Genomic DNA, 25,332 nt, shown 5'->3' with positions numbered 1-25,332 from the left:
TCTCATTTCCTGTTTTCTCCTTTCCATGCTCAAATGCAAAAGGGGAAACATTTCTCCTTTTGTTTTGTTTTGCTAGCCCTCTGCCAGTGAAAATAGAGCTCAGGAGGAGCCCGTGCGCCTGCCCCCTCGAGCTCTGTTTTTGCTGGCAGAGAGCTGCAGGCGGCCATCACGGCCGAAAATGGAGCCTGGGCCCTCCTGAGCTTCACTGTCACTGGTAGAGGCACCGCAGTCCAGGGCAGCCCTGTGGGCCAGATCTAAAAACCCAGTGGGCTGGATGCAACCCTCAGGCCTTGAGTTCGATACCCCTGTTGTAGAGTCTCAACGTCTTTTTCACATCATGGTGCCCAAAACTGAATGCAATATATCAAATATGGCCTTACCAAGGCAAAATAGTATTAAAACTTCACGAGATCTGCAGCCTAGAACTGCATTGGCTTTTTTGGCAGCTGCAGCACAACTGCTGGCTGCTATTTAAGTATTGCCCACAAGGACTCCAAGATCTTTCTCACAGTTATCACTATTGAGCCAGTACTCTAACCTTTTGCATATGTTTTCTCTTGCCTAAATGTAGAACCTTACTTTAATCCAGAGACTTTTAGGATTAGAAGAATAGAGTAGAATAAAAATAGAATAAGGATAGAATAGAACAGAATTCTTTATTGGCCAAGTGTGATTGTTAACCTAATCCTGCGTAGCTTTTTCTCTGGTAATATTACACTACTAACTAGAGCATACAAAACATTTGCTAGTCCAATACTCGAATACAGCTCATCAGTTTGGAACCCGCATTATGTATCTCATATTAATACAGTTGACAAAGTCCAGAAATATTTCACAAGAAGAGTTCTCCACTCCTCTACTTGTTGTAGAATACCTTATGCCACCAGACTTGAAATTCTAGACCTAGAAAACCTAGAACTACGCCGCCCTTGGTCCGATCTAAATATAGTATATAAAATCATACATTGCAATGTCCTACCTGTCAATGAATACTTCAGCTTCAACCATAACAATACAAGAGCAAACAACAGATACAAACTCAAGGTTAATCGCACCAAACTTGACTGCAGGAAATACAACTTCAGCAACAGAGTGGTCAATGTCTGGAATACTCTACCTGACTGGTTTCTTCCCCAAACCCCACAAACTTTAACCTTAGACTGTCTACTATTGACCTCACCCCTTTCCTAAGAGGTCTGTAGGGGGCGTGCATAAGCGCACCAACGTGCCTATCGTCCCTGTCCTATTGTTTCTTTTTTTCTTTTTTCTTTTTCTTATATGTATCCATGTATTCATAACTGTTTTTACTTATACCTATTATTTTGTAAGCAATTGACAAAAATAAATAAATAAAAATAAATAAATAAATAAATTTGTCTCGGTGCAAATTGGGATCCTTACTGCAGCCCCAGATGGCCAATAGAAATTAGCCATCCTCATCTTCTGCGCTTTCAAAATTAGAATATAAATACAAAGAAAATGAAAATAATGTGAAACAAGAGAACAAAAAAATAGAAGGGGAAAAAGTAGAAGGGGAAAAAGAAAAAACACATTCCACTTTTTAGCATAGTAAAAGAAAATAACATTAAAACAACATTTTACTTTTACACAATATCCACTAGCCGTTTCTATAATAAACCTAATTGGAAAAATCAAAATGTTGGCATTTCCCTTTCAGAAGCACAAAATCCAGAAGTGATTTCCAAATGGAAACAAGATTGGATATGTTCTTTTCTGTGAAGAAAGCAATCAATTTAACTATCCTTTTTTTTCTGTGGGAAATAATAAATATTTCTGTTTGTACTTATTAATCTTTATAGATCCTCATCATATACATACAGGTAGTCCTCAACTTACAACCTGTATGACTGTAGTTGTTAAATTAATCAAACTGTTGTTAAGTGAATCCGCTTTGTCAGAAGGTTGAAAAGGGGGATTATGCAACCTAGGGACACTGTAACGTCATAAATATGAGTCAAGTGTCTAAATTTTGATCACATGACCATGGGGATTCTACAAAGGATGTTAAATATGGAAACATCTTAAGCCACTTTTTTAGTGCTGTAACTTTGAACAGTCACGCATCCCACCCCCACTGAAAATCTGCCACAGACCAACTGTGCCAAACAGATGTAGAAAAACACCACTTTGAAACTACTGTCAGCGTTACATTGGGCATACAGAGAAGTCCTTATTTATATTTATGTTGATTATTTATTTAGTATCCTATGACTATCCCTGTTGTTTCTTACAATTTATGATGAATGTATTGAATAGAAGAGAATATGGAATAGAAAAAGAATAATAGAATAAGAATATGAATTACAATAGAATAGAATAGAATATGGAATGGAATGGAATAGGAAAAGAATAATATAAGAATATTAATTAGAATAAAAAATAGAATATGGAATGGAATAGAAAAAATATGAATATGAATTAGAATAGAATAAATATGGAATGAAATGGAATAAGAAAAGAATAATACAAGAATATAGATCAGAATTAGAATAGAATATAGAATGGAATAGAAAAGGAATAATATGAATTAGAACAGAATAGAAAATAGAATAGAATATGGAATAGGAAAAGAAAAAGAAAAACAATAACAGGAATTAAAATAGAATAGAGAATAAAATATAGAAGAGAATAGAATAACAGAGTTGGAAGGATCTTGGAGGTCTTCTAGCCCACCCCCCACCCCTATATCACTTCTGATAAATGGTTGTCCAATGTCTTCTTAAAAACTTCCAGCGTTGGGAGCATTTACATTACAACTTCTGGAGGCAAGCTGTTAATTGTTCTCGCCATTAGAAAATGTCTCCTTAATTCTAGGTTGCTTCTCTCCTTGATTAGTTTCCATCCATCGCTTCTTGTCCTGCCCTCAGGTGCTTTGGAGAATAGCTTGACCCCCTCTTCTTTGGGGCAGCCACTGAGAATATTATGATTATAAATAATGATTTATCACTTTGTTCCTTGTATGTACACTGAGAACTTACCTACGGGAGACAAATTCTGTATGTCCAATCATACTTGGCCAATAAAGAATACTATTTCACACCCAGCAACTCCGCTTCCACTCCGCTTAAACAGCCAGTAACTTTAATCCGAATCAACGCAGCACTTTTCCTTCGGAATCGACCTCCCTGTTTCCAAAACCTGTCGAAGAGGGCTGAACCCCATCCACCTCCTCGTGGTCTCCAATCCACCCCGTTGGCAGCCCAACCGAACGCGATGCCAAAGCGTGCTGAGCGCCCATTGGCTGCCGCCGCCTTTGACGTCATCCTTTCCTGCTGCCCGGCTCTCCTTCCTTCTGCGCTCCGAGTTTTGCAGCTGCGCTGGGACGTCGCTGGCGGAAAGTTTCTTCTTGTTTCTTTTTCTCTGCAACATTTTGTTGGCTTCCGAACTCCTGTCTCCCCACTTCCCCTTTTTCTGTCCCTCGCCTCCTTTGCAAATCCTCTTTTTTTTTTTTTCTTTTCTCTTTGGAAAGCAGGAAACTATAGGGCATTTGCTCCTTCTCTACCCACCCCATTGCCGTGAGCCCAGGAAGAGTTTTATAGCTGGAAATTTTCTTTTCTCTTCTCCTGGACGTGGGAGGAAGAGACCCCGTCCAGGAAACACGTCCCGGTGCCATTCTGGCGGGGCTTCTCCTTCTCCTCCTCCTCCTCCTCCCCCCCCACTGGCCTCTGCCAGGGGGGCTTGTTGATTGATTCTGCGCCCCATCCTCCCACGATCCCGAGTGTTTGGCTACGGGACACAGAGTCACCACGCAGCTGACGAAGCGAAAGGACAAACTCTGAGCTTGGTGGTTTCCCTGCAGGAAAGAAAGGTAAGCCGTGGTGGGTCAGTGGCTTGATAAGGAGTTTCAAGGCTCAACCCTGGGAAATGCATCCTTCGCGCAAACCCTTTTTCTAAGTCGGATCGCGCGATCTCTTCTCCTTTTTCGCCTTGGTTGCTGGGTTGTTCAATGCGCAGGTTCTGCACTGCGGTTCTGTAGAATAGTTCAGTGCTCCAGCCCATCTTTCTTAACTCTTACATGCATTCACACGACCGGACGAGGGGGAAAAGCACCCCCCCCCCCATTCGAGACTAGCATGTCGTGTGAACCGGTGCTTCAGAAATTTCTGGGTGAATGGAGATGTTGGAGAATACCCTGTACATTTTCCCTCACGCTGCCACTCTTTGGGGGGGAAAAAATCCTTGATTTATTATTTTTCTCAGTTTCTTCCTCCTCTCCAAATAACCATCGCTGGTTTTGTAAGCTGGGAGGAAAGGTAAAATAAGCGACACCTTTAAATAATATCTCAGGCGCAGAGAGTTAAAAAGTTGACAAGCAAGGTTTTGGGCCCTGCAAAAGACAGGTGTTGATCGCGGCAGAGTTTTTGCATGGACAGTTTGCTTTTATTTTGGATGCAGAAGCCTCAGGTAGGATTCTTCCTGTTTTGGAAGAGAGAACGAATAAATGAACATCTTCTCTCAAAAAAAAAAAAAAACCCAACTAATTCCAGCTGTTCCAGGCCACTTTCTCCAAGAAAACATTTTGTGGACTGCCCTGAACTCCACACACACACACACACACACACACACACACACACACACACACACACTAACCTAGGCTGCTGAGATTTAGGGGAACAAAGCTGCACAGGAAAATTAAGAAATGGCTAATTTGAGGGCTGCTGCATTTTTTGGAAATCAGCCTGTGCCAAGTAAAATATTTTACTGCACTTATTATTTTTTTCTCTGGATGGATGGAGTGATTTAAAAAAAAAAAAAAATCTGCTTTACCCTGCAGTTTTGCAATGCTTAGAAAATAATTCCCTGGATGGTTAAAGAAAGGAAATAACTTAGCGGTAATATTTAGGGTTCCCTCCACTCCTACCCCCTGTATCATAATGATGGATTTGAAGTCTCATTTTCAAACTTTGAGCATGGTGGTGGAGTGGGAATAATAATACTGAACAAGTACTGGTTTCCCCACTCCTTGCTTTTTCAATGAATTGCTGCAGGTATTTTGGATAAATGAATTTCTAGGTCAAAGTATGTATTGAAGTTCAACTGTGCCAGAGATACAAGACCGGAAGGGCGAGTTTGTTTCGGTTTCATGTGATAGGTAACCAGGCTATCCTACCTTCTGCATTCAACCGTGGTTAAAGAAACCATAGTTTGTGGACTTGTTGGCTTTAACGTGAAAAGGTAGCTTAATGGAAAGGGCATCAAGAAAGAAAGCATCAAGAAAGAGAACTTGGCAAGAAAATATCTGTTGAATGCAAATAGCAAACCTGTGTATGCTGTTAATAAAACAAACTTAAACCCTCTGGGAAGAATTGAAAAATCATAGGAGGTATAGCTAGTCCTCCAGTTATGATCACAATTGAGCCCAACATTTCTGTTCCTAAGTGAGACCTTTGTTAAGTGAGTTTTGTCAGATTATACAACCTTGCTTGCCTCAGTATTAAAATGAATCACTTGCAGATGTTAAGTTAGTAACATGTTGTTAGTGAATCTGGCTTCCCCATGTCGGAAGGTCGCAAAAGGGGATTATATGACCCCGGGACACTGCAACCATCATAAATACGAAACAGTTGCCTAGCGTTGAATTTTGATCATGTGACCATGGGGATGCTGCAACGGTCGTTAAGTGTGAAAAATGGTCCTAAGTCACTTTTTCAGTGCCATTATAACTTTGAATCGCTAAATGAACTGTGTAGTTGGTCGTGGCTTTATATAAATCAACCATTATAGAACACTTACGGAAGATTGCAAACAGCTGTGTTCACTACATCTGAAAAAAAAAAAAGATATTGCAGAATTGGAAAAAAAAATCATAGAGGCAGAAAAGAGGGCAACCAGAATAACTGTGGTGTTATCGACTACCAAGAGTCATCTCTGGACAAGATGTGCAGCACGTTAATTTAATAATAATAATAATAAATATAAATGTTTCACAGCTTTGCTACTGGAAAGTTCATCAGCGCGTCGGATCAGCTGCCGTGTCACAATGGATGTTGGACTCAAGATGGGCCCTTGGCCTGAGCAACTTCTGAATGCCGCTCAGAACAACAGGCACAACTCAGAACCCTGGCCTTGGTCCAGCAAAAACGAATAATGCATGAATCTGGTTGATGTGCAGATGAGGTGAAGCTAAACCATTGTGGACGCTGGAAATAATTAGCTGCCTATTTCGGGGTTACGATCAAAAATCTTTGGGTGACCTTGCAGGCATTTTCCCTGCAGTATTCCGAGCATTGCCTTATTCCAGAACGCTTTTCAACTTCACGATCTTGGGATTTCTTCAGGATAAACTGTCTGGATTGCATGCAGTGATCTGATCGGTCTCTCAGTTACGAGCTATTTTCACAGGGGATAAAGAGATGTTCTTGATGTGTTGGGATTTGCTTTCTTTAAAAAGAAATAATTTGGATTTGAATAGGATTTTATTTATTTTTTTGCATTTCCCCAAAGGCTTACATTGCTTAAGGAAGGTGGCCGTACCTGATATTACATCTCTTTTTTTTTGCCACAATTGTTACTCAAATTACTGCAATTGATCGCATAGTCATTAAACAAATTCAGCTTTTCCCACTGTTTTTATTTGTTGGAGTTTGGCTTGGACTGTCTTAAACAGTGATCACATGACCCTGGATTACTGCAAATGTCAAAAATACGTTTCATCCAGCGAGCACACAAATTCTGATCATTAAATTCCACAGCTTGGGAATTCTGGGAGTTGACATTCCTGTATTCCAGTTGTGGAATTTTGGAAGTTAAAACCCATGCGTGCTGGCTGGGGAATTCTGGGAGACCTGTGATATTCCTGTACGGCAGTTGTGTATTCTGGGAGTTGACATCCATGCATGACGGCTGAGGAATTGTGGGAGTTGAGGCCTGTGCACGGAGGCTCGGGAATTCTGGGGATTTAAACCTGTCTATGCTGGATAGGGAATTCTGGGAGTTGACTAACATGCATCTGCCCACTTTGCATCCAATCAGAATTGGGTATGAGTTTTGGGGATGTATGGAAAAGCAAAAAAAATATTTGCTAGTAAGAGCTGGGATTTCCTGGGGAATTTGTGCAGATCTTTGGGGACTTCATTTGAAATCATTTGAAAGTTGAAAGTGTTTCTATTCTGCTGAAAGACCCTTTTTATGCTCTCCATCCTCCATATACTCTTGAAGTTTCAGGGTTTCCTGTCTCCCGAACGTGCTTTAATTTTCAGTAGACAGAAACCCACAACTGTGCCATATTCATAAATGGTGAAAAGAACTGCTTTCTAACTCTAGCGATTTGGAGCCGGCCACCGGAGACCAGGATCGGGGCAAGCGAGAGAGAGGCTGATGGAACTTGAAACTTGCACGTTAGACTTGAAAAATGCCACAGAATCCAACTCCTTCTGACTTGTGTCAGGGACATGCTGAAGTTGTTTGTTTCTTCGCAGGACAAATTGTTTCTTGGATATGAAACAGAGCCTGAGATTTTCTTTCCGAATCCTCTGGTCCTCGGAGGAGCAATTAATGGCCTGTAGAGTTGTAATCATATCTCAGCTTTCCTATTCCTGTACGGGGCTAGATAGATTTGTATTTCACCTGAGAATCAAAGCAACATAAGCAAGATTCTTGTGTGTGTGTGTGTGTGTGTGTGTGTGTGTGTATGTGTTTATTTTTGTTTTGTTTTTGTACAATCCAAGAAGATAGAGTGGATTGTTTGCCTTTTGGGAATTTCCATAACCGAGGATGGATTTGAACCTTGGTTTTCTCCATTCTGCTCCATCACTTTAACCCGGTGGTTCTCAATCTTGACGACTTGAAGATGTGTGAACTTCTCCAGCCAGCATGGACGGGCTTCAACTCCCAGAATCTGAGCTGTGATACCTAGGGGATTCTGGAAGTTGAAACAGAACCTCTGCTTTAACCACTATACCACATTGCCTCTGATTAAGACCAAAATGATGGCAGATGGAGCATTGTGGTACAATTATTTTGTGTTTGTATTGATGTTACAGAAATGTTCAAAAGAAGAGGTGGTGGCATCAGAAAAATCCTGTTGGGTTATGGATTTTCACTGTCCCCTCTGGATGATGCTGCAACCTTAAGACTTAAGGGCAGGAATTTTGAATGTGTTCTCAGGTGCTATTTAGATGTACTGAAACATCCCTGGTACAATTTAGATGTACTTAAACGTTAATGGAGCCAGTTAGTTACCCAAAAGTGCCATCTGCAAAAAGGAACATGAATCTAATTGTCATTCAATCTAATAACAGAAGCCTTCCTTTTAATATGATAAATCCTTCATTGTTAATATAAGTGCCTTATTATGGTGATTATTATTATTATTATAATCACCCATCCAGCTTGGTCAACATCTTCAGATCATTGACTGTAGCTCCTTGTTCACTGCCCGATTGAAAAGGACCAACAATGAGGTTCTGACATCAAATGTTAGGTGCAAACCCATAAGTGGGAAAATATTGCACTAGAGTTAAAGAAATGGCGTGGAAAAAAAAACATTTTGGAAGAGAAGTCTTTTAGGGCTGTGCAAAGTAGAAATTTAGTGGGATTGTTCCCATTGTTCTGGGCATGTTTTATGATCCCACCCTTGTAATGGGTCGCTTCCAAGTTGGATCAGTTTGGGATTGCTCAAAACATGTCACACATAGTTCAAAATAAACCATTTCAGAAGGATCTGTGATCCAGCTAGGTTTGCCTAATGAAGTGTCAAGGACACTAGTATAGTTTTCACCATTCTTCCTTTGTTCTGTTTTACAAAACTACTTTTACTGTTCTGGTTCTAGCTTGTAACCTCTAGAAACCAAGATCTCCTCCGGAACAGACATTAGTCAGGAGGCTGGGTTGTGTGGGAGGAAAAACAAATGTGGACATAACCCTGTTTAGAAAGAATTTTCTAAGCCTGCATAAGAGTCCTTATTAGTTTCCCGATTTTTGTCCTCTTTATTTAACAAGAGTTAGATTTTCTTGTGGTTAATGTTTCAGTTTTTTTGCCATAGACTTCATATTAAAAGAGGAAAAATATATAGGGCCAAGGAAATGAAAGCATTGGTATTTCAGAGTTCAAATTAGGTTGCTGATTCATTTTTCCCTGTAAATACTGATGCTCTAAATTACTTAATCTCCCTGTACAGATGAGAGATGAATAATAATATGGTTTAGCTTCTCTTTGGAAATGTTCCCCTATGAGTCTAGTTCAGTAATATGAAACACAAATACTCACAATTCAACATTTAAGATTTCTTCTTGCAGCTTCCAAAATATCAGTGTTTATAAAGAGAAGGTCTGTGATTTGAACAGATGAAATCAAACTGTCTAACCAGCTAACTTCTTTTGTTGCTGTGGAAGAGTTTCTCATGAAGTTACTTAGGTACTTTCAGGTGTATTTATTTGTAAGTATATCCATAGTATCAGGTGTAGCAGGAATTGGGTACGTCTAGTTTAACAAAGAAAAGGACTAGGGGGACATACTTGCAGACTTCTAGTATTTGAGGGGCTGCCACAAGGAAAAGAGGGAGTCAAGCTATTCTCCAAAGCAGCTGAGGGCAGGACAAGAAGCAATGGATGGAAACTAATCAAGGAGAGAACCCACCTATAACTAAGGAGGAATTTCCAGATAATGAGATCAATTAACCAGTGGAACGACTTGCTTTCAGAAGTTCTGTGTGCTCCATCAATGGAGGTTTTAAAGAAGAGATTCTACAACCATTTGTCTGAAGTGGTCTGGGGCAGTGGTGGCTATCCTTTTTGGGCTCCTGTGCCAGTACCCAGAATGCAAAGTGTGCCCCCCCATGCCCCCTGAGCATGCGCGTGCAATCCCCACCCCCACCCCCTTACCTGTATTGCGAGTCTTCTCAGGATGAATTATAGGCCCGTTTTGTCACTTCCGGTATTACAGGAAGTGACAAAATGTGCCTATTCGGCCTGAAAAGCCTTGCAGGGGCTTTTCCCAAGCCTCTGGAAGGCCGACAAACTAGCTGAAAAATCAACTGTGAGGCACGTGCATGCAGTGTGATAAGTTTGCCTGTGGCTGGCGTGCTAGCACAAATGGCTCTGCGTTCCACTTGTAGCACTCATGCCATAGGTTCACCATCACGGGTATAGGGTCTCCTGCTTGAGCAGGGGATTGGATTAGAAGCCCCCTTCTAACTCTGTTATTCCATGTTTGGGAAACATGGCCTGTTAATAGACATAAATGTCTGACATAATTTGATTTGTTGAAGCCAGACATTGGCAGCTTCATATGATGCACCAATAATAACAGAATGCCTCTCCTTTACTCATCTGAGATAAACTTGCCTAACTCCATAGCTTAGAACATGTGTGAAGTGTTGAATTAAAATGGCTTGTATGCATTCGTAAGTCCAATGTGCAAAGCAAATCTTTGTGCATTACGGGTAAAGTTTCCACCTTAAAGCCCTGAGGTTACTTTGGGTGCTTTAGTGGACAAATAGTAGTTGAGAGAATGAAGCCTTCTTAGATAGGAGAATGTAGACCATTCTTTGGTTTTTATACTTCCAAACTTGTGCTATCTTTCTGAATTTCTTAAAAAATGTGGCTTTGGAGGCTCTCTTTGTGGAGGCTCTGGGGCTTCTCACCAAGCCAATTCCAAACAGTTTGAAACTTAACTCCATTGACTTTTGGATTTTGTCATGATTCCCATGTTGTTCAGTCCTTGCTAATGTCTGCTGGAGGTCACCCAGGACTATTTCTCCTCACCTTCCAACTCTAAAGAAGAGTTTAATTGATAGTCTTGGCCATCGTCTGAGTTTCACAACCAACTACAAGTAGCCTTTGACTTAACGACTATAACTGACCCCAAAATTGCTGTTGTTAAGTGAAACATTTATTGTTTTGCCCCATTTTACAATCTTTCTTGTTGTCGTTGTCAAGTGAATCCCTGCAGTTGCTAAGTTAATCAACACAGTTGATAAGCAAATCTGGTTTCCCACATTGATTTTGTTTATCAGAAGGTCGCAAAAGGGGGACCCTGGGACACTGCAACCGTCATAAATATGAGCCAAGCATCTGAATGCTGCAACGGTCGTAAGTGTGAAAACCAGTCATAAGTCACTTTTTTCAGTGCCATTGTAACTCACTAAAGATTGCAAATTGACGGTTATCTGTAGATGAACTTCCACTAGATACGCCTTTACAAGAAATACGCCCAATAGGTAAAATTACTGATAAAACTCTGGGTTATAGGGAAAAAAAATCATACAAAAATACTGTATTGAGCTTTTAAGCAAACTTTTTTTTTAAAAAAAGAGGGATCTAAATTTAAGAAAAATAATAACACATGATGGATTCCACCCCTCTTGAAAGTTAGATGTCTTAGAAAAACACTCCTCAGACGAAAAATTGGAATAAAAACATTGTTTGAAAAAACGAACAGCTCTTTCAAGGAAAAGTTTTAAGAACCTTCACTTTGGAATTTGACTTTACAGCTTTTATTTCTGAGGTATTTGTAGCTACGAAATTCTTGCGTGCTCTACAATTACAAGCCTTTCTGGTCCAGAATAATCCGACTGAATGCCTTTTCTGTGTACCACGTGTACGGAAAACAGATTATTGGAGCCTGAAAAGGAAATAAGGAGTTCGTTTGGGTTATTTTCTTTGCACAGAAACTCCAGACACACATATTTGCTTTTTCCCATGAAGTGATAGCAATAGTTGAGCTGTTGCAGATTTTGACTGAGCCTTGTACGAGTTCCCCACTGAAGTCCCATTGTTTCTTCAAAAAAACCAGGACTCAAAATTATTAACCGTGCTTCACTCAGAAGTGCTTGAAGGAAAAATCAAAGGGAGAAGGTGTGTTGTTAGACTACAAAGAATGAGCTAGCTTCCTTCCAATGTAGAATTACTTACGTTGGCAGGTTTTTCTTGTAATGGGGCGGCCTCATTCCTCTCACTTTGGTGGTTCTGGTTGAGATGTTGCTACTTTTCTTCAAGTTTTGGAGACAAAAAGTAGATGTGAGCAAGGTTGCAAGAGCCAATCTGGGTCGGTCACCAAAACCAGAAGTTTTGTCTTCTGAGCTTTTGGACTAGTACGGGAGCCCATCTTCAGGGAACTTGAATTTCAGGGGTTCAGCACAAATCTGAAGGCTCTGAGGTCAAAACCTCTGTTCCCAGTGGCCACCCCAGATTGGATCCTGCAATTCAATCCAATTATTCTGGGACATGTATATTCGCCTTCATTTGCAACAACAAGATTGCCTTGGAAGAGCTGGTAGTCCTCGACCAAGGTAAAATGACACTGAAAAAAGTGACTTAGGACCATTTTTTGCACTTATGACCGTTGTGGCATCCCAGCAGCTGACTCATGACGATTGTGATCCTGTTTTGCAACCTTCCAACAAGCACATTCAATGGGGAAGCCAGATTCACTTAGCAATCGTGTTACTAACTTAACTGCAATGATTCACTTAACAGCTGTGGCAAGAAAGGTTGCGAAATGGGGCAAAACTCACTTAACAACGGCTTCGCTTAGCAGCAGGAATTTTGGCTCAATTGTGGCTGTAAAGTGATCAGACTAAAACACACAGATGCCTCTTTTGTTTCCCAGTCTCAGGGATGAAATTTTGGCAGCTTGGAAAAATGCTGTCCATCAGGAGACTGTGTCCAGTTTGAATAGCCACCATGCAAGAAGAAAATTGAACACCAGGAAGGAAGGAAGGCAGAATGGTCCAGCTAAGATCATGACCCTTGGCAGCTATATCTTACAAAGAATGGTTAAAATATTAGCCACAGGTTGTCCTCAACTTATGACTGCAATTGAGACCACTTCACACCCCAAATACATGGCAGTTTCCAAGGGCCCGAATTTTGATCATGTGACCATGGGGTTGCTGCAATTATTGCGTGAAAAATGGCCATGTCCCTTTTTTCAGTGCCGTTACGTCTTCGAATGGTCACTAAACGAATGATTGTAAGTAAAGGACTTCCTGTATGGTTTGCTTAAAGAAGAGAAGGCAGAAGGGAGACCTAAATGCCATCTCCCAATGCCAGAATTGATTCTCCAGAGGACAAAATCTGAAAGTTGGCATTTTATGGAGATTGATCCAAATTAGAGAGGGGGGGGGAAGGAAGGAAGGAAGGAAGAATAGAAAGGGAGAAAGGAAAGAGGAAGGGAGGAAAAAGAATAAATAAAAAGAGACAAAGGGAGGATAAACAGAGGGAGGCAAAAATGATAAGGAAGGAAAGAAAAGAAAAAGAAGGAAAAGAAAAAACGGAAAGAGAGAGAGAGAAAGATCCCCTGAGATTTTCAATTAAATGTCTGGCGTGGTCTTCAGCTGGGAATTGCCAGCTAAAGGAAGTCCCCATTATTCAGGGCATCTGATCATGCCAAGACAGCTTCAAAGGCTTCATATCCCCTTTTTCAATCGTTTTGGGGATGTGTGTCATTTTTAAAAGAAGCAAGATTATTTCCCGGTATGACCCCATTCTTACAAATAAGCAAATCGCATTTTAACCAGGAAGAAAGGGATCCGCAGTGAAACCGGTTTTTTCCCTGTGTCGGATTGCTTATTATTTAATATATGACAAATGTGGGCATGACAAATATTATTTCTTGACATAATTGTAAGCATATATATAAAAACAAAAGGTCTGATTTTTCTCTTACATGTTTATTCCCGTCTGTTCGCAATGAGATTGCTCAAGGAGGGAGGGAAGCGGCTTATATCTCTGTGGGCGGAAATGGAAAAATGAGGCCATCTCATAACTGAGCCCAGGCAGAGTTAATTTGTGCATTAATCAGAAAACCACCTTGCTGCAAAGTCTTTCGGTCACATCCGAAGGACAAAATGCACCATTAGGGGTGAGTTTTTATAAGAATGGGATTACAGTATTCTCTGATAAAAGGGGCATACGGTTGTTTGCTTGTTATTGTTGTTGTTAATCTTTGGTGAGATTCACAGCCTTTGGGGCTGGTTGGTAGCTCAATAGCTCGAGTCCTAACCAAGGACCTAGGAACTGTTCAGGTAGCGTCGGAGGATATAAGCTGTTCCAAGTAGGGTGGTTTTTGTAGAATCAGAGTATTCAAGTCCAATAAATTGAGAATTTCAAAATATCGAGGTAGCCCTTTAGGTATTCCTCCAAGGGCTCCAATTACAATTGGGATAACACGATTTCTTTTTCCAAAGTCGCTCAACTTCAATTTGTAAGTCCCGATACTTTGTGATTTTTTTCTTGCTGCTTGTCTTCGATTCGTGCATCACCAGGAATTTCAATGTCTATGAACCAAACCTTTTTCTTTTCAACTATTGTTGTGTCAGGTGTGTTGTGGGCCAAGTGCCTGTCCGTCTGAATTCTGAAGTCCCACAAGATCTTGACTTTTTCATTCTCCAGAACCTTCTCAACCTGATGTTCCCAGTAGTTGTTACTATATTCAAATCCAAACTTTTGGCATAGTTTCCAGTAAATGATTTTAGCAACTTGGTTATGACGTTCTAGGTAGTCAGTTTGTGAAATTTTGCTGCACCCACTGATTAAATGGTCAAATTGTTGTTGTTGTTGTTGTTGTTATTATTATTATTATTATTATTATTATTATTATTAATAATAATAATAATAATATTGCAAACAGGAAGCAACAGGTAAAGCTAAGCAGAACCACATCTGATACCTGTACAATTAGCACCTATGTCCCCTTTGACTATCACTAAGTGTTGTACCTTATGATTCTTGACGAATGTATCTTTTCTTTTTATGTACACTGAGAGCATTTGCACCAAAACAAATTCCTTTTGTGTTCAGTCACACTTGGCCAATAAAGAATTCTATCTATCTATTTAAGGCTTTCTTCAAGTCCACAGTTTTCTGTGCCATACAGTGATGAAACTGAGAGCAGTTTTGACAATGAAATATGAGTGGTGACCCCAATTCATTTATTTATTAAATTTCTATGCTACCCGTCTCACTCATACTGTACAAATAGTCCTTGACTTGCGATTATTCCTTTAGTCATCATTTAAACTAAGTTACCACGGCACCGAAGAAAGTGACATGACCTTTTTTTCACACTTACAACAGTTGCAGCATCCCCATGGTCACGTGATCAAAATTAAGATGCTTGACAACTGGTTCATATTTATGATGATCGCAGTGTCCTGGAGTCACTTGACCTTTTGTGACCTGACAAGCAAAAGTCAATGGGAAAGCCAGATTCACTTAACAATTGTGTGATTAGAATAGAATAACAGAGTTGGAAGGGAACCTTGGAGGTCTTCTAGTCCAACCCCCTGATCAGGCAGTAAACCCAATACCTGTGATGGCGAACCTATGGCACACATGCCACAGGTGGCACGCAGAGCCATTTGTGTGGGCACGCAAGCCCCAGCCAAACTTACTTGCACTGTGCTTGTGTGAACCTCCCAGCTGATTTAGGCCCGTTTGAGGCCTTTTCAGTCTCCCAGATGCTCGAGTGAGGCCGAAAAATGGGCCATCTGGAAATACCGAAAGTGCTGAAACAAGCCTGTTTTTTGGCTTCCAAAGGCTGCAGAGCCTTCCCTTGAGCCCCCGGGAGGGTGACAATGACCTCCCCCGGGCTCCAGAGGATCTCCGGAGGCTGAAAACGGGCGGTTCCGGTATTTCCAGAAGGCCCATTTTTGGGTCTTCCGAGGCTGCAGAGGCTTTCCTTGAGCCTCTGGGAGGCTGAAAAAGCCCTCAAATGGGCCAAAAATCAGCTGGGAGGCGCGTGCATGCATAGTGCAGGTAAGGTGGCGGGGGCGTTGCGCGTGCATGCACTTTTGGCACACCTTCATTGCATTGTGGGTGCCGGCACGCACGCGCATGCACTTTCGGCACACCACAAGAAAAGGGTTCGCCTATACCACTTCAGACAAATGGTTATCCAACATCTTCTTAAAATCTTCCAGTGTTGGAGCATTCACAACTTCTGGAGGCAAGTTGTTCCACTGATTAATTGTTCTAACTGTCAGAAATTTCTCCTTAGTTCCAGGTTGCTTCTCTCCTGGATTAATTTCTACCCATTGCTTCTTGTCCTGCCTGCAGGTGCTTTGGAAAATAGCTTGACTCCCTCTTTTTTGGGGCAGCCCCTGAGATATTGGAAGACTGCTATCATTTCTCCCTGGTCCTTCTTTTCATTAAACTACACATACCCAGTTCCTGCAACTGTTCTTCATATGTTTTAGCCTCCAATTCCCTAATAATCTTTGTTGTTCTTCTTTGCACTCTTTCTAGAGTCTCAACATCTTTTTTTACATCTTGACGACCAAAACTGGATGCGATATTCCAAGTGTGGCCTTACCAAGTCTTATAAAGTGGTATTAACACTTCACATGATCTTGATTCTATCCCTCTGTTTATGCAGCCTAGAACTGTGTTGGCTTTTTTGGCAGCTGCTGCACATGGCTGGCTCATATTTAAATGGTTGTCCACTCGGACTCCGAGATCCTTCTCACAGTTACCACTATTGAGCTATACAGATTAATTTAACAACTGCAGTGATTCACTTAACTGTGGCAAGAAAGGTCGTAAAATGGGGCTAAACTAACAAATGTCCAGTTAACATACATTTTAGGCTCAGTTGTGGTCATAAACTTACCTATATAGTGACTCTGGATGACAGCAATGCATTTAAGTCAAATGTTTCTCAAACTTGGCAATTTTAAATAAGTGAATTTTAGCTCTCAGAATTCCCAAGCCAGCATGCTGGGAGTTGAAATCTACACATTTTAAAGTTGCCAAATTTCAGAAACACTGATAGGTAAAGGCCAGATAGTGATGAGGTCATAATATCAAGCCTGGAGAATCTCCAGCACAACAATCAAAAATCTTGAAAGCTGCTAAGAATGATTAGATATTTGTTGATATTTGAAGTATGTAAAAGTGCCTGTGACAGCTTTAGCTCAGCACGGAACTTCTCATTTTTGGTAGATTATCTGGGAAGTGAAAGTCTTGGTTTAGAAGTAGCTTAGAAAGGTTGTTTTTAATAGCATGCACGAGGATTAAAGTGTGTTTTCTTTTTTCTTTCCTCCTTTTTTCTTTTTCTTTTTTCCCTTTTCTTCCTTCCTGTTTTTTTTCCTTTTCCTTTTTCTCTTTTTCTTTCATTTCTTCCTTTCTTCTTTCTTTTTCTTTCCTTCCCTCCCTCCCTTCATGTTTATCACTCCTTCTTCCCTTCCTGTTTATCCATCCTTCCATACTTCCTTCCCTCCCTCCCTCCCTGCTTTTCATAAGAACATAAAATCTAGATGTGAAATTCAGCACAGAGAAAGCTAAAACTTGGCAGCTTCAGAAGTCCAATTAGGCAAAACAAGGAAATTGAAGAGATTCCTTCAATTCTGACATACTATTATAGTTTTTGTATATCTCTGATTTCACCCTGCTCTTTGAAACTTGTTTGTTTTAGGTGTCATTTTTATGTCACTTCCCGGCATGCCCCCCCCCCCTCCATCTTTCTCAAGATAACGGTGACTGATACTTGGAAGTTCAGATCCTGAAATTAATCTTCTGAAGGGCCTCAGGATGTCACTAAACAATGTGGACTAGCAACTCTATCTAGTTGAACTTTTCTGACTTTGGGGGATGCTTTAAGTGTGCGTAATGCATTTCACAGACAGCTTTTCCCAATAATTCATAACTTCTCCCACAGATCAAGAAAATCTTAAAATTTGGCTGTTTTCCCCCTAATTTATTTTTATTGGGGTTTTTCAAAGTGACATGCAATTTTTTAAAAAAGTGGCGTATATAAACACAAAATCATTTCAATTAAAGCCCAAGACAAAATGGAAATAAATTATTGGAATAATTAATCATGAACCATGCTGGTTGGTTACCAGGAAGCTATGAGTTGCTAATAATCTTTTCTATCTGTGCTCTTGGTCTATAAATACATTTGGGTTGTTTAAAATTATTGTTTCCTCCTCTTCCCCATTCATATTATTTGCATCATCAATACCACCTAATGATTAGTAATTTATTTCAACCTCACTGCTAAATGATATATAACAGTAATTGTGGCAAGAAATCGTAAAATCAGGTGTGTTTCACTTAACAATTACGTCACATCACAAACCATGCAAACACAAAACCATCCAAAAATATAAATTCTGGTCCCAATTGTGGTCATAAGAAGTGTGTATGTGTGTGGTGTTGTGTGTGTGTGTATATGTGTGGTTTGTGAGTGTGTGTGTGTGTGTGTGTCGATGAGATAAAATATTTGCAGAGTATAAATTTGAAATTCTGAAAACTGCAGAACAAGATTCTAGCAGCAGATCAATTTACAGATGCCAAGTTTCTAGCTCCTTAGGTGGCAACAAAATTATAGCTAGTCCTTGACTTACAGAAGTTCATTTAGTGACCATTCAAAGTTACAATGACACTGAAAAAAGTGACTTGGGACCATTTTTCACACTTATGACTGTTGCAGCATCCCCATGATCACGTGATCAAAATTTAGATGCTTGGCAACTGACTCATATTTATGACGGTTGCATGTCCAGGGATCATGCCATCACCTCATCACCTTTTGCAATCTAATAAGCAAAATCAATGTGGAAACCAGACTCACTTAACAGCCATGTTACTAACTTAACAACTGTAGTGATTCACTTAACAACTATGGCAAGGAAGGTCATAAAATGGGGCAAAACTCACTTAAAAAATGTCTCACTTAACAACAGAAATTTTGGGATCAATTGTGGTTGTAGTTCGAGGACTACCTGAATATTGAATAGCCATCTTTTGAGTTTTCTCATTATGAAGATGTATGAATGATGTTTACATTCAAAATAAAAAAAAGTAGGATCAAATAGTATATTTGGGCCTTTTAAAATCCAAGCTTGACAAGGATTGGATAATTTGGTGTTTTCATTTTACACTTTTAACAGAGATTTCGCTGTACTTTTTAAAAATGATAATATCCGGGCACTTTTTTCTTCTGATGTTGCTATCAACCTGAAGACTTTTGGGAGAAGGGGGAAAATTTAAAGTGAAAAATAGAACCCATATTTACACGAAGAAATCTCTAAATGCAAAACCAATAACAGTTTTCTCTTTTCCTTCAAACCACTTCTAATCCCTATGGGCTGATTCCCCTAATATCTTTCCAAACTGTACTTAGATTTTAATGCTATTTCTTCATCATCTTTCTCTGGTCACATATTTCTGGCTGGGCATTTTCTAAAATTTTTATCGTGCCTTTATGACTCAAGATGGCGAACACCCTATTTCCTCCTCAACAACAACTCTGAGGTGGATTGGCCCAAAGTCACTTAGCTAGCTTTCATGCCTAAGGTGGGACTAGAACTCACCATCTCCTGGTGATTGGCCCAAAGCCACCCAGCTGGCTTTCATGCCTGAGGCAGAACTAGAACTCACCGTTTCCTGGTGATTGGCCCAAAGTCACTCAGCTGGGTTTCGTCCAAAGTCACTTAGTTGGCTTTCAGGCCTGAGGTGGGACTAGAACTCACCGTCTCCTGGTGATTGGCTGAAAGTCGCCCAGCTGGCTTTTGTGCATGAGGGGGTCTAGAACTCACTGTCTCCTGTGATTGGCCCAGAATCACTCAGCTGGATTTCCTGACTAAGGTGGGACTAGAACTCACTGTCTCCTGGTGATTGGCCCAAAGTCACCCTGATGGCTTTCATGCCTTGGCTGGAACTAGAACTCATCATCTCCTGGTGATTGGCCCAGAATCACTCAGCTGGATTTCCTGACTAAGGCGGGACTAGAACTCACTGCCTCCTGTTGATTGGCCAAAGTCACCCAGCTAGCCTTTGAGCCTAAGGCGGGACTAGAACTGACCGTCTCCTGGTGATTGGCCCAGAGTCAGCCCTCTACCTTTCTTAGGGGTGAGCCTATTCTGTTACTCATCCTTTTAAAAAAATACATATGCTTATGCTGGCTAGATTTATTTTGAGGAAAGAGCAGCTGTGGAGCCCTGATCAGAAATGGGTTCAAAATTTAGATGGGGACTGACCTTAACTATTCCATTACATTTTGGCTACCTTGGTGCTTTTCTAGAGTGCAAAGATAATCCTCAACTTAATACTGGCTATTATAGTCCTAAATTGTCACAATCATAAAGCAGGTCATCACAGGACTGACCAAAATCTTTTTTGCAATGTTTTAAGTGTATATCGTAAAACAAACCCATTGTTCAGTATGGATTGTTTTTGCCAGAAACTGGTAGAGAATGTTCTTTTCTGCCAAAAACAGTCAGGATGTTGGAAATAGCTGTAAATGCGGGCCAGATGCCAGGCACCCAAAATGCAGTCATATGATCATGGTGGAGGCACCATTGGCATTTCAGATCTGGGTCATGCGTACCTTTCGGGGGGGGGGTCCGTCATAACTTTGAACGGTCACTAAGTCGAGGATAACTTATACCTGAATAACAGGTGTGCCTTTCTGTTAATTGGGAATCGGCAAATTGTGTTACCTGCGGCTTCCTATGCTTAGCTCAGTACTAATAGAATAACAGAGTTGGATGGGCCCTTGGAGGTCTTCTAGTCCAACCCCTTGCTCAGGCAGGAGACCCTCTACCATTTCAGACAAATGGTTGTCCAATCTCTTCTTAAAAATTTCCAGGGATGGAGCATTTACAATTTTTTTCAGGCAAGTTGTTCCGCTGGTTAATTATTTCTCACTGTCAGGAAATGTCTCCTTAGTTCTAGGTTGCTTCTGTCCTTGATTAGCTTCCATTCATTGCTTCTTGTCCTGCCCTCAGGTGTTTTGCAGAATAGATTTGATCCCCTCGTCTCTGTCTCAGGCCTTCCTTAATCAGGATGGGGAGGCAGGAAGAAGTGTTGATTCTGAGGGGATGTGATTAAACTGGCAATGCCCTTGCGCGTTTTTGCAAAATGGGGAGATGAATGCTCAGAGAGAGGGAGGGAGGGAGAGAGAGACAGACAGACAGACAGACAGAAAGAGAGACAGACAGAAAGAGAGAGATTGCATTGCCGGGCCTATGATTTCAGTTTCCAGAAGGTCATGAATGAGACACTTTCCTGCACCTACCTTTTCCACTATTAATGAAAGGCCCAATGAAGACCAGTTTCCATGGAGACGTCCTCTCCGTCTCATGGCTGGTCACCTTTTAGTTGGTTCTTGCTGTAGGCCCAACCATTCATCATGTTTTGGGTTCTTGCTTCCTTTCTGGCTCAGAGTCCTAAACCAGGATCCCAAAGATTTTGCTAGGATCGATCTCCTCTCATGGCTCCAAGGAACCGTTTCCCTCTCCCCCTTTCAACACAGAAATGTTTCTTCCCTTCCCTTTATTCATTTTCGGGGTGTGCTGGATGCCGGCTTGCGCAACAGGGCCGAGTCGCTGGTTCTGCAGTTACCCAGCGACCAAACTCATGTTTGGGGTGACTCATGCGATGCCATCCAGAAACAGCCAAGAATAGATGAGATCATTTAGCATCTGGTTTCTTTTGGGGAATGGCTGGACGAAGCTGGCTGACGGTCCAGGAGGGAATTTCCAAAAAGTTCTGTTGCCTGAAGTGTTTAAATTGTTTATTTGGGGCTTATCTTGAAATCCAGCACACCGTGTGGCTCTTTTTGAAAGAATAAGACAGAATTGGCAAGGCCGGTTTTCATTCTTTTAAGTTTAAGGAAAGGAATTACCTGCTTCCAACTTGGAGAGAATCAGCCAAATTAGGGTAAAGTTACAAGGCCAGAAACTGAGGAGGAGGATGGAAAAAAAAGATGTTGAGACTCTGCAAAGAATGCAGAGAAGAGCAACAAGGACGATTAAAGGCCTAGAGGCTAAAAGATATAAAGAATAGTTGCATGAATTTCGGTATGTCTAGTCTAATGAAAAGAAGGACTAGTGGGGTGACATGATAGCAGTCTTCCAATATCTGAGGGGCTGCCCCAAAGAAGAGGGAGTCAAGCTATTCTCCAAAGCAGCTGAGGCCAGGACAAGAAGCAATGGATGGAAACTAAACGAGGAGAGAAGCAACTTAGAACTAAGGAGAAATTTCCTGACACTTAATCAGTGGTACAACTTGCCTCTAGAAGTTATAGGTGTTCCAACTCTTGAAGTTTTTTAAAGTAGAGATTGGACAACCATTTATCTGCAATGGTATAAGTCTCCTGCTTGAGGAAGGGGTTGGACTAGAAGACCTCCAAGACCTCCTTCCACCTCTGTTATTCTGTTAACATCGACAGCAAGCGATTGGAATTTCAGTTGTCAGTCTCTTGACAGCCTGAGAGAAATCTGTTTCCGTGAAAATACCTCTGTGTGTCTTGCATGGATGCCTTCCACCCACCTGCCTTTGATCTAGAAAGAGAAAAAGAGTGCATCACTTTTATCCACAGTAGAATAGCAGACATTTTAGGGCAACTGAAGGTTTATAGACCAAAAGGACAACTGAGCAGGCACACTAACACAAGCATTCCTTGCCTTATGGCGATAATTGGAGAGAAAACAAGACAAAACAAAAGAGTGGGCAGTGTTAGAGGTAGAGTTAAAGGTAGACAGCATGGCTGGCTTGGGGAATTCTGGGAGTTGAAGTCCACACCTTTTAAAGTTGCCAATGTTCAAAAATTTTGATTTACAGCATTACAATTGTCTCCAGTGTCGTCTTATACATTCTTAAGGTAAAACAGCCTCTTTAATAGAACATAACCTCAAAAGTTTATAGAGACCGCAGGCTCAGAATAAATTTGAATTTTTAATTCAGCACTCAAGTGTTCTATTAAAAAAGCTGCATGCGCAGTTAACTCACTTTTACTTCAGCTTCTCATAGTAAATGACATACTGCAAATCATGCAAAAAGTAGTAAAGAAATTAAGGTAGAAGGTAAGGAAAGAAAAACTAATTAGTTTTTATTTTATTTTAATTTTATACTTTTCAAACTTTTTCACCCTTGCTTTCCCCATGTCTAAACACTGCTTCAAATACAGGTAGTCCTTGGCTTACAGCCACAATTGAGCTCAAAATTTCTTTTGTTGAGTGAGACATTTGTGAATTGAATTTTGCCCTATTTTATGAACTTTCTTGCCACGGTTGTTAAGTGAATCACTGCAGCTGATAAGTTAATAAACTGGTTGTTAAGTGAATCTGGCTATTGACTTTGCTTGTCAGAAGGTTGCAAAAGGACCCTAGGACACTGCAACCATCATAAATATGAGTTAGTTGCTAAGCATCTGAATTTTGACCACGTGACCATAGGGAATGCTGCAATGGCCGTAAGTGTGAAAAATTGTCATAAGCCGCTTTCTTCAGTGTTGTAACTTTGAATGGTCACTAAATTAACTGTTGTAAGTTGAGGACTACCTGTATAGTGCTTTAAACATCTTTCCCCTCCCTGATTCAGGATTTAGTCCACTCCATCTAACCACGGGGGCTGTCCCAAAGAAGAGGAGGATCAAGCTATTCTATTCTATTCTATTCTATTCTATTCTATTCTATTCTATTCTATTCTATTCTATTCTATTCCATTCCATTCCATTCCATTCCATTCCATTCCATCTTAGTCCTAGTCCTGTCGTGTCCTATTCCATTCCATTCCACTCCACCCCACCACTCCAACCTATCCTATCCCTATCTATCCCTATTTATTTCTATTTCTATTCGCAAGTTCAATCTACCCCTTACTTCTGACCCATTCACCTTCTTTTATATTTATTTTTAAGAAGAGATTGGACAATCATTTGTCTGGAATGGTATAGGATTTCCTGCCTAAGCAGGGGGTTGGACTAGAAGACCTCCAAGGTCCCTTCCAACTCTCTTATTCTCTTCTTTTCTATTTCTATTCACAAGTTCAATCTACCCCTTATTTCTGACCCATTCACCATCTTTTATATTTATTTTTAAATTTGTCCCTCATTAATTCTCTTTCTATGATTAAACCACCTCAATGTAATTCTTCTGTATTTTACTAGAGACCCACATTATTTTCATACTCATTCATTCCTCACCATATTGCTGTTAACACAAACCCTTATTTAATACCATTAGTCCTTTGAGGCAGGCCACAGCTATAATAAAGTAGAATAATAGAATCCTGCAAGCTGTCCCAAGTTTCTTCTTGTCCCAATTTATATTATGACCACTATAGACCAGAAAATGTATCGTTAGGTGTTGCAGTTATTAAACAAGATATCATGTGACCACAATTTGCAATTTCCTGCTGGCTTCCCCACTGACTTTGCTTATTGGAAACTAGCTTGGAAGGTCACAACTAACGATCACACAACTATAGAACTATTATAAATGTGCAATGGTTGCCAAGGGCCTGATTACAATTATACAGCCACAGGGAGGTTGTAAGGGTGAGTCACTTTTCAACTCTGTCGACAGTTCTAATGGTCATTAAGTGAGGACTTCCTGCAAGCAAAATCGAGAAATATTTGGAGATTCCCCCCCTCACCCCTTTAGGTTACCCACTGATCGCAGCAGTTTGACTTCTGCTGTGCTTCTTAAGCAAATAATCCATGGTCATTAAGCGAAACATGTCATGACTGCGCTGGACTTACAGCTTCACTTCTACCACAGTCGTTATGTGAATCACCTGCAGGTGTTGTGGGGTTAAATCATGTGACCATGATTTGTGATTTTACTGCTGTGTCTTTATTGATTTTGATTGTCAGAAATGTTGCTGATGTGACAATGGGTCACATCAGCAAATGCCCACTGGTTTTGAAAGGTCCAAATATTGATCACATGTCCGGCTCAAGGTTGACTCAGACTTCCGTCCTTCCGAGGTTGGTAAATGAGGACCCAAATTGTTGGGGGGGGGGAAAGGCTGACTCTGTCAACCACTTAGAGATAAAGCACTGTAAAGCGGTATATAAGTCTAAGTGCTGTTGCTATGGCTATCTGTAAGTCATAAGTCTGAGAACCAGCCTTAAAGTTACTTTTTCAGCTCTTGTGTGTTCAGATGACTGCTAAACAGGGACCTCATTAAGCGAGGTCTACCTGGATATGATATCTTCCCTCAAGTTGTTGTTATTGTTATTGCTTTCTGCAGCAATCATTTTCTAACATGTATTCTGGACTTATCCTCAGTCACTTTCACTTCCTTGTTCCACGAAGCACTAATTTTCATACTTCCCATTCCCTTTGAGTCACTTCTGCAGCACTCCAGAACACGAGTGTTTCCTCTTTCTTTTCAGCAGCATTCACATATTGTTTTCTTGCCATTTTTTTAACCATTCCTTCTTTTTGGAAGAGTTTTAATACGTTTCATTATTAATCAGTCAGGACAATTAATCAGCAGGACGAATGGGCTCCAGAAATTGTGGGTGCCCCAACACTGGAAGTTTTAAAGAAGAGATTGGACAGCCATTTGTCTGAAATGGTATGTAGGGTTTCCTGCCTGAGCAGGGGGTTGGACTAGAAGACCTCCAAGGTC

General features: G+C 40.7%; 1 protein-coding gene and 1 long non-coding RNA gene across 3 annotated transcripts in view; one reads left to right on the top strand and one right to left on the bottom strand.

Annotated features, from left to right (window-relative positions):
• The first annotated feature begins 3,297 nt into the window (after positions 1 to 3,297).
• LOC113419489 (mitogen-activated protein kinase kinase kinase 3-like) overlaps positions 3,298 to 25,332 on the top strand; it is a 95,325-nt gene continuing 73,290 nt past the window's right edge. For both annotated transcript variants that reach the window (XM_087946972.1, XM_087946971.1), the window contains exon 1: positions 3,298 to 3,829. The gene's annotated coding sequence lies outside the window, so the exon portion shown is untranslated. The remainder of the gene's footprint in view (positions 3,830 to 25,332) is intronic.
• LOC148128757 (uncharacterized) lies at positions 11,468 to 21,096 on the bottom strand. Its single transcript, XR_015745628.1, has 3 exons — positions 20,987 to 21,096; positions 11,875 to 11,946; positions 11,468 to 11,584 (listed from the first exon to the last, which is right to left on the bottom strand). It is a non-coding gene; the product is annotated as an uncharacterized LOC148128757 (long non-coding RNA).

The sequence above is a fragment of the Notechis scutatus genome, chromosome Z (assembly GCF_049901735.1).
Source record: "Notechis scutatus isolate UNSWTSFEM ecotype Mainland chromosome Z, rNotScu1.2, whole genome shotgun sequence".
NCBI classification, from domain to species: domain Eukaryota; kingdom Metazoa; phylum Chordata; class Lepidosauria; order Squamata; family Elapidae; genus Notechis; species Notechis scutatus.
The sequence above is the reverse complement of the archived record's forward strand: the minus strand, read 5'-3'. Positions and strand labels throughout refer to the sequence as shown.